This window comes from Ctenopharyngodon idella, chromosome 2 (genome assembly GCF_019924925.1).
Source record: "Ctenopharyngodon idella isolate HZGC_01 chromosome 2, HZGC01, whole genome shotgun sequence".
Taxonomy (NCBI): Eukaryota; Metazoa; Chordata; class Actinopteri; order Cypriniformes; family Xenocyprididae; genus Ctenopharyngodon; species Ctenopharyngodon idella.
The window spans coordinates 6,597,452-6,607,337 of NC_067221.1; the positions used below are offsets into that span (position 1 = coordinate 6,597,452).

The 9,886-nt window shown below is 37.3% G+C and overlaps 1 long non-coding RNA gene across 1 annotated transcript; it reads left to right on the top strand.

Annotated features, from left to right (window-relative positions):
* Window positions 1-1,131: 1,131 nt before the first annotated feature.
* Window positions 1,132-9,327, top strand: LOC127505767 (uncharacterized). The gene is made up of 2 exons (XR_007927807.1): window positions 1,132-4,034; window positions 8,646-9,327. It is a non-coding gene; the product is annotated as an uncharacterized LOC127505767 (long non-coding RNA).
* Window positions 9,328-9,886: the final 559 nt, after the last annotated feature.

Sequence of the window (9,886 nt, forward strand, 5' to 3'; positions counted from 1 at the left end):
TTGCACCGATAAGCTAATTGCCTTTTATCAAATAAAAGAAAGCAAAAATTCTCAGATCGATAAGACTATCTTTAAAATGGCCTAATTGCTTAAGAAATGGGTGGAGAATGCATAAATGCGACTATTAGAAAATGTTTGCAGGGATAATTTGCTCATTAAATGCATGCCTTGATCCACAGATGCACTGATACAGTTAGCACTGAAATCTGTTTTACATGCCAGTGCTTGAATTCTACATTCACGGCACGCGTGACAGAAGAACATCACAGTCTCAATAGGACTCGAGATAACCCCTAACTCGTCTAGCACATTTAAATTTCAGTTCTAGCATAATAATTCAGTTCTTATAGGCTCCATGATTACAACCAACATGCTACTTATAACAACGCATTAATCACATACAATGCGATGGCCGTAATTTTACATTTGCATAGGGGTCCCTGACATGAGGGTCATTTTTTAGCATAGCATAATATTTTATTGTTATTTCATAGAAAAAAATATTTGAAAATTTCTGTGATGCTTCATTTTAGTGTCATTTTTACACATTACATGTAGTTAGTTACTATAGTAATAACAAAAAATATGCATAATTACATGCAACTAATCCTAAACCAAACCCTAATCCTACCCAACCCTTATAGTAAGTAATGCGGTTAATTAATATTACTCAGTACTTAAATGTTTAATTACACTGTAACAAGGAAACCTTAATATAAAGTGTAACCAAAACTTGTGTAGTACTTACTGTAGTGCAAGTGGTGAAAAACTAAATATTTTTATTAAAAATATATTTTAAAACTTTTTTGATGTGTATACTGACGTGTTCAAAGTTTTAAAAAAACATTTGTATCTCTTACTTTTTACTTGATGGTTAAACATTCAATTAAATCTTTTCTCTGAAATGGTATAAAAGTTTTTCTAAACCATATGAAACTGTGTTGTTATTGTTAACTAAAACTAATTAAAACTAGTGCTGTCAAATCAATTAATCGTGATTAATCGCATCTAACATAAAAGTTTGTGTTTATATAATATACAGTATGTGTGTATATATGCATATATGTACACACATATATTATAAACACAAACTTTTATGTTAGATGTAATTAATCGTGATTAATCGTTTTGACAGCCCTAATTAAAACTATTTACAATTATTTTGATTAATTCAAAGAAACCTTAACTAAAATGAAACTATTAGATATGAAATAAAAATTAAAAATGTTGCTTTAACTGAAATGAACTAAAATAAACTGAAACTGAAGTAATGCAACTACTAAAATAGAAACTGAAATAAATATAAATTAAAGGTGCAATGTGTAAATTTTAGGAGGATCTATTGACAGAAATGCAATATAATTTACATAACTATGATTTCAGTTCACCTTACATAATGAACCGTTATGTTTTTATTACCTTATAATGAGCCATTTCTATCTACATACACCGCGGGTCCCCTTACATGTTAAGTCGCCATTTTGCGCTGCCATGTTTCTACAGCAGCCCTAGGGGCCGTTCACATATCGCGTCTTTTGCGCGCGAAAGTTAGTTATTTCAAATGTAGCGCACTCAAAATGGAAGTGGTCGCAACGCGCATGCTCGTTTTTTTCCAGGCGCGCCTATGCCGCGACGAGATGAAAACATCTCAACTTTTCAGAATGCCGCAAGCACACCTGCAGGTCATGTGACAAGAACCAACCAATTAGCTTCGGCCGTTCCATAACAACATCGACAGCTCAGCCGAACAGCTGATCATAGCTGTACAGGGCGGGTTTTTATTTCTCATCTCCATAAATATATCTAGTAGTAAAGCTAAAGTAAGGGCTAGAAATCAATTAATCCTTTGCTGATACTTCCTCGTCATCGTGGAGAGTGCAGGTCATGGTTGCATAACAACAACAGACGCCACGGGAGCGCAAGCGCTTGTGGAAAGGAGGAGAAAGCGTTCCACACGTTTTTAGACGCGATATGTGAACGGCCTCCTAAATAGACAAACATCTCTACAAAGCGCGTTTGCTTGACTGGCTACTCTCTGCTGTCTCAGACGAAGACATCTTTGTCCTGTGTTGGCCACCGTAGCTTCTCTATATTGCAATTCGCAACCTCACCACTAGATGCCGTTAAAATTTACACACTGCACCTTTAAAGCTAAATAGAAATGTTAAAAAAAACATAACAAAATGACAAACTAAATTTCACATGAAAACTGAAAATATAAAAATAAAAGCTAATTCAAATTATTAATAAATATAATAGTATATAAATTAAACTAATATTGCACTGATATGAAACTAACATGAATACAAATTTTTATTATCGGCCTAAAGAATGAACCACTAGCAGAGCAGCGCATTATATACTGAGCTTCTCAGTGCATCTCTTTCCGACAGACAACATTTGGATAATAATGGTTAAATCTGACATAATTATTTCGTCTTAGGCACAGACCTCTAGTCACGGCTATAAGAAGATGCAGCGATGAGCTAATTTACAGAATTGTCAGAGGGCCTATCATGGCTTCTTATTAGGCTGCATTGCAAATCCTAAGCTAAATGATCTGTGTCCGGCCTTCCAAGGGAGAAAACAGCATTCTGCAGCACAACTTCCGCCAGCGCAAATGAGATGCAAGATTTGAAGAGAAATCCTCTCCCCCATACAGATATAAAAGCAAGGACATGCACACAGCCGCCTCCCGATCCAAACATTGACTCATCAACACACGCCACCTGTGAAAACACCAAGCTATTTTCACAAGAATAAAGAGATGCACCAACTTGCACGTTTAACTGTAATGCGCCACACTTAATTCCAGCACAGTTGTGTGCATCCTAAACCTACAATTTATCACATAAATGCCAGATAAACCTAATCACTATGCTAACATTTGCAGCTCCAATTGTGCCAAACACAGAAGCGTTAATTAATCTAATGTTCTTGCGGCAGACGCACACAGTCGCACATGCAGTCACGCTGTGGGAGTGATTTGTAAGGCACCATGTGGGGCTCTAATCTGCGGGTTGCAGCGGGATCTTTACAGCCTGCTCACGGGCCCGAGTGGCAGAAATTAGGCCCAAATTCAATCAGTCGTCCAGGCAGTCCTGGGCTTTTTCTGCAGGCCTCGAGGCGCCTTGGGACACGAGCTCCATCTGCACTAGGGGTAAGGAAAGCTCGCGCTCATAGCGCTGGGGAGTTATGAGTATTGCAGGCCGCCATCTTCCGCACATTAGTGTCACGGCTAAACTAAATAAGGACTCGGGTTTGAGTGTTTAGCTGAGGAGTAATTTAATTTAGGGAACAACGTGGTGTTGTAAATCACAAGGATGAGACGGTGCACTGCATCTGGAAAAGCGCATTTATCTCAAGGCAATACCAGAACATTGAGTTAAAAAGAAATCACACACTGAGATTATATTTCTGCAGACAGCGTTCGTATCTCTGTCGTATTTGGAAGCCGGAGCCCAAAGAAATAATGCCGAGCCAAACAGCTCCTATTTTTCGAGTAAGTTAACTTTCATACGGTCATTGTTGAGGGATTTTTGCAGCGGCGTCGAGCGCTGAAAGCACTGTATTGCCCGATTGCATCAACTAATCCGCCAACCTATTTGCCGAGGAATATACAGAGCAAGACACTGGAGAACTTATACGCGTCTGACTCGGTCGTCTGTGAAATTGATAAGCTACGAGAGATCGACCGAACTGTGCCGAGCCACAAACATGCATAAAACACTGTGGAACACAGAAGAGCATAGCAGGAGCCATATGCACCGCACTCAGGTAAATTGTCTGCATATCTCAAATATAATTCATCATCCGCAGCTGCAGTCCTGGCATATTCATTTTTCTCTCTCCCTCTCTGCAAGCTGAAGGATTGTGGGCGATGTGATAGGGTGCATAGGTTGTCCCTCGAGGCCAAACTGACATGATTGGAGCATCCCATTAAAACCAGAATGAAAAGTCCTCACAATGGGAGAAACTCTTGGGAGCAAAATCGGCCCTGGAGACCGCATGAATCCCAGGGTTTTCATCAGCAGGTGAGAATGCAATCTTACATACTTTTGCAGCATTCATGTTATGTCAGATTGATTTTGCAAGAGTGATATGTACGAACTGTGCAAATTAAAAGAAAAAGGTTAGGGCGACATAAAATAAAAAGCTAATCCGCAGCCGGAATTGATCCTTTTGTGCAAATGGAGTATAGTTAAGTTGTAGGAGCTTTAGCTGCACAATCAGTGCAGGGGTTTGTGATGCAGTGCTCCATTGGGACCTAATTTACAGAGAGAGGTGCTTCGCTATACTACAGAGCAAAACCCCAACAAACAAACTACTTACCAATTCATTTATTCCAGCACTCATGCACAGGAGACACAACTATTTTCACTTTTACCTTGCACTTCAGGAGCATCGTTTTTAATGCAAAAGGGTTTTTTTCCTCTCTTTCTCTGCAAATCTTTTAAAGAGGGAAAGAAAGTCAGCATGCAAATAATTGTTTAGGTTCTTAGCAGCACACATTCATGCGTATAGATTTAAAAGTTTGGGTTCAGTAGGCAATCTATACGTTTAAATATTCATATCAAGTTTTAAAAGCATGCATTGTAGGTTTAGCTTTAGAGAAATATACTTCTTCACTGGAGTAGAGCAAGAACTGAGTTGCTCTTCAGTTTTTATGTCTTTAAGGTTATTTTGAGTTTAAGGGCCTTTAAGAAAACATCCAATGATTTATTTACAAATTATTTTATTATCATTACAATTTCAGAGAAAAGTTTAATTAAAAATGAGAATTTCTCAGTATGCATACAATATGGCCGCTTTTGATTTAATGACCTTGAGCTGACATGGACTTCTCAAGTGATGATTCATGTTTTCCAGCGTGATTAGAGAATGTTTCAAAGAACATCTTTCTTGCTTCAGTGGAAGCAAGGGAAAAGGAGTTCACAAATTTGCTTATTTGATCAGTGACCTAGAAAGAGTGCGAAATCTTAACTATTTCTCATTATTACACAGCGCTATGGAGTACTTGATTCTGATTGGTCAATTCCGATATTTTGGAATATTCACTGTCATCCTTGGTAGCGCTGTATATCTACTGGCACTACTTTCATGTCTCGCGTGTCACATCGTGGACTCGCTTTCTCTTTTTTCATATAAATGCGTCTGGCATCTTGTTACGTCTATTCATTCACATACATGCCAGATTAATCTTAGTTATTAATTGTAGTTAAAATGTCTGAAGAGGACAGTTGTCACAGTTAGGCTGTTTAGTTTCATTTTCATGGACTTTTAGTTTGGTTCTCATCAGTTTCCTTTGTTCTAGTTTCCCGCCACTAATCAGTTACCATTGATATTCATTTATCTATTCATTTAATCATTACAGCTGTTCATTATTGAGTTCATTATCATGTGTATTTAAGTTCCTTACTTTCTCTCATTCGTTGTCCGGTATTGTTTGTGTGAGACATGCTGATCGCGTTGTATTATCTGTTTTGCTTTGTTTAATAAACTGAACTGTTAATTTAGACTACCTTCATCATCATTGGACTCAAATTGTGACACCAGTATATTGTAGTATTGTTACAGTGTTCGTCTTGTTGCTAGGCCGATTGTTTTGTACATTATAATGAAGCGTTAAGATACTGGTAAAATTACATTTAAATAATATACCCACATATTTTTTTCTTAATTTGGCGAGTAGCCCCCATCGCTGATTATTTTGCGATTAAAAAATATACATTATACTTAAAGGCCCACTAAAGTGCCTTGAAAAAAGTAATGCCACTAAAGTGCCATTATTCAATGTGTTGACGTAATTTCCATTGAAACAGGCAGACAGGGAGGGACATATCGAACAGCTCCTCCCCTTTTTTAAAATAGCCAATAGCATTTAGTTTATATCACAGCTCGGCCAGAGCCGTTGAGCTCAGTAAAAACCAGTTTCCTCCTAATTTCTAACCGTTTCTCCTCCTAATCTCCTCCATATCGCTTTAAAATATAGCATTCTGTGCAGAATTCAAATGGGTCCGATATGGACCGGAGCAGGAGTACGTTTCCCAAAAGCATCGTTAGCCAACTAACATTGCAAGTTCCGTCGTTACTAACATAGTTCAGCGATTTGGTGTTTCCCGAAACCATCGTTAAATCGAACATTCGAAAACTGCATCGCAAACTTGTGTGGTTGGAATGACAGCTCTTGAGTTGTAGTTAGAAGCGTAGTTTCTTGTTTTTATGACATGGACTTGATAAATAGTTATCCTGAGCAAATTAAGCAAGCTGACATTAAGTACAATGTAGGGGAGAGTGGGGTAAGATGAGCCAATTTTTACTTATGTGGTCCTCAAGATAAGGGAAAATGAGGCAGAAGTACAATGAAAGTATTTAAAGTAATTTCAGGATGTTTCCTATCATTTTAAATGATCAGAATACATCTATGACAAAGGGTTCTGAAAATATGGCTTCTTATAAAAAAATGTTCCTCTGGCTCAATTTACCCCAGGTTAGGGGTAAGTTGAGCCAAGTCAGTAGGTGGGTGTAAACTGACCATCTAACTGAATCTGAATCAAACCCATGTGAAATTTTAAAGATAATCTACCTATTTTAAAAATTAATTTAATAATCAAATTTCCTTTTACAAATATTCTTTGTAAAAATATTTTACAAATATTTCTTTTTTTAAAAGCTAATCAAACAACATAAAACCAACCAAATGAAGTTGAAATTTCAGTATCTTTAATTGTTTGCATTTCTGAAACAATATGTTGAACATCGAAGTTGTAACCTTCCCATAAACAGACTAAACAGAGAGTTTGTTGAGTAAAATTAAATAAAAACTAAATAAGAATGAATAAATGTCACTGAAACTAATAAACATTTTAGTCAAAAGGTTCTTGACATGGTAGTTTTTCTGCAATGTCAACCATGTCAGGCCATTAGAGACTACAGGTGGAAAGATATATATGATTAAACATCGTATCAGAGAAGGATTTGGTGTACTTGTACACTATTCCTATCAAATAAACTCGGAAATAAAGATAAACTAAACCAGTTGCGTAATATTACATTGAAATGACACCAGTTTATAATTCAGATTTAACTTAAATTCAGTGCCTTATGGTGGGGTAAGTTAAAACGCTGGCTCAATTTACCCCACAGCATTTGGCTCCCATAGCTGCCATTTTAGGAAAAGCTAGCTAGCTTACCATTTCAGAATAATATTTAGCTAAATGACTTGCATGGTTTTATACGTTGCTAAATCACCAATATGCATCATAAAAAGTTTTAGACCTGGACAAATTTGCTTTGATGAAACAGCCATTACATCTATTATGTTAAAATTTTACTTCGACAAGCCAAAAACAGTTTTTAAAGTAAATAAGTGACTTCCACTCCTCCCATGTGCTTCTCCTTTTCAGTCTGGCAGAAATGATGGGTGGTTCTAAAATATATGGTCACATGACAATAAAATGGTACGATTGCCAAGATACAGGGGGTGGGTCAACTTACCCACTGGCTCATCTTACCCCACTCTCCCCTATATCTTTTATTTCGAATATATACAAATGTAATTTACATATGTAATTTACAGAGTGCGCATGTGCGTCCGTGCTCTGGTACATAAGAACAAGCCTATGATTGAATCTGGAAATAAAGCAAAATAACTGAGAAAAATAAGAATTAGTCCTCAGATGCCATATCCGTAATTTACAGCAAAAAAAAAAAAAAAAAAAACTAGCGTTAATTCGATCTCAAATGGATTCATTTAAAGAAGTTATTACTCCACCACCTGCGTGAAATCATTCACCAACGTGGCTGAACGACAGGTTTGCCACAATACGGTATCAGGAAACAGTCGTGACTAGCTAGTTGATTTGATTTGTTCAATGATGCATCGTACTATGGTAGTGAAGCGGCGAGTTACGTCATTGTACGGGAAACGCACCCCAGACTGTGTGCGCGCTGCGCCGGTTTGCGTGACACTGATGTGAAAGCATATTTACATGGTCTGAATCCTTCCCTAACCCCTATATAGTGCACTATGTGCCATTCACCATATAGAAACTAGTAAATGTGTGAACAAGTGACCGATTTCAGCTGCAGCTTCAGTGTCTGTTTATAGTGTAGGAGGGGGCGGGACGCTTCAGATTCTAGAGAGCATGTGATTGGACAGAATATCTGATGAGAAGCTGAAGTGCAGCGTGATGTCATCAAAATCATTGAAGTTTTAAATGCTTATATCTTCTAAATGCGAATTTGGTCATTGTTTTGAAGCTCACTAGCTTATAGATAACAGTAAGGCTAACATATTCTTACTAAAAGCCAAAAAACTTCAATTTTGATTTCATAGTACCCCAGTTTCACAGACAAGGCCTAGTCCTAGACTAAAATGCATGTTTGAGCTGTTTTAACTGAAAGCAACTTGGACTGACACTATAAAAGCTACTTAAATATCCTAATTGAACTCACATCTAATCCTGGTTTAATCTAAGCCCTGTTTGTGAAACAAGGCCAATGTTTCTTTTTTTTTTAAATGTTCAAAATCCTAAAACTTATTTACAAGTTCAAATTCGATTTTGAACCCCAGATTTTCAACATGACATGTATCTAGTATATCAAGATGCTCTGTATTACTCTCTTTTTTTTTTTTTTTGCAGATGCTGAATGCTGCGTACATTTGACTTCACAGCAAAGCTGTCATTTATCACCACTCTAAGCGAAATACTGTAATATGTTTGAAGGTTTAGGAATATTATTCAGTTTTACAGCCCATCGTGAAAGTGGGTTTTTATTTCCCTCACAGATGAATCCGTCTGCCCAATTGCTGTTCCTGGTAATACACAATAAACAATATCAAAATGCATTTTTGCAAGAACAGGACGGGCAAGAATTGATCACACTCTTCCATTACTGGAGCAAACAGTGGGCAAGAGGGAGAGGAGGAGAGATGAAAGAACATCAATGCGAAGAAAATGTGCAAAGCCACAGAGAAGCACTGCCCGGCATAATGACTCAGCTACCGCGCAGGGACCAACAACTTTCTAAAGCATCTCAGACATTAAGCAGAGAGACGGGTTGCTCCTTGCCCAGTACTCTGGCTGTGGGCGCTGCCTGATGCAATTAAAACGAGCCCACAGCGCCTGTGCGCAGACGCAGTGAGGTGCCTCGTACTACTGAAGTATCACATCAGTGTTGTAAGGCCGACCGGGCCCTAATCTACACTTTTTCAACAGCCGGCACACCATGCATAATTAACACACATTACTAATTCAAACCTAAAGTGGTTCCCATGTAATCTACTGCAGTTCACTTTAATTAAACACATGTACTCTTGAACGATCTGCAACTGTGTAATGCGTATGAATGAATAAAGAACTGCAGTGGTCATGTGCAGCCAAGGACACATAAACTTGGGGTCATTTCAGGCAAATAATATTTTGAGATATGTTGTACCCAAAATGTTTTTGGACACTTAAAAAAAAAAAAAAAAAAATCATTGCACGGATAGTAAAATATAAAAGTGGCATCTTCAAACAAATGATGCTTTTCTCTGAGCTAACTTCACTTTGCTGAGCTACTGTATTTTTGTACTGACTTTTAACTAACTGGACTGAAGGTGATTTTTAGTGGATGTACGAATGGAGTGAGTTTCTCTCAAGTTCACACAGCTGTTGATCACATTAACTAAGAACTTTTTACACTAACTACTTTTGTCTTAAGTTTCTTTAAAACATTTCATATATAGATTTATCTACTTTAAAATGAACTTTTCAACCAAAACAAAACTTTTAAAGCATATATGCAAGATAAAAGCCATTTACGAAACACAAATTAAGATGTTTTTAATGAAATCTGAGAGATTTCTGTCTCTCCATTGACTGTCTACGCAGCTACCTTT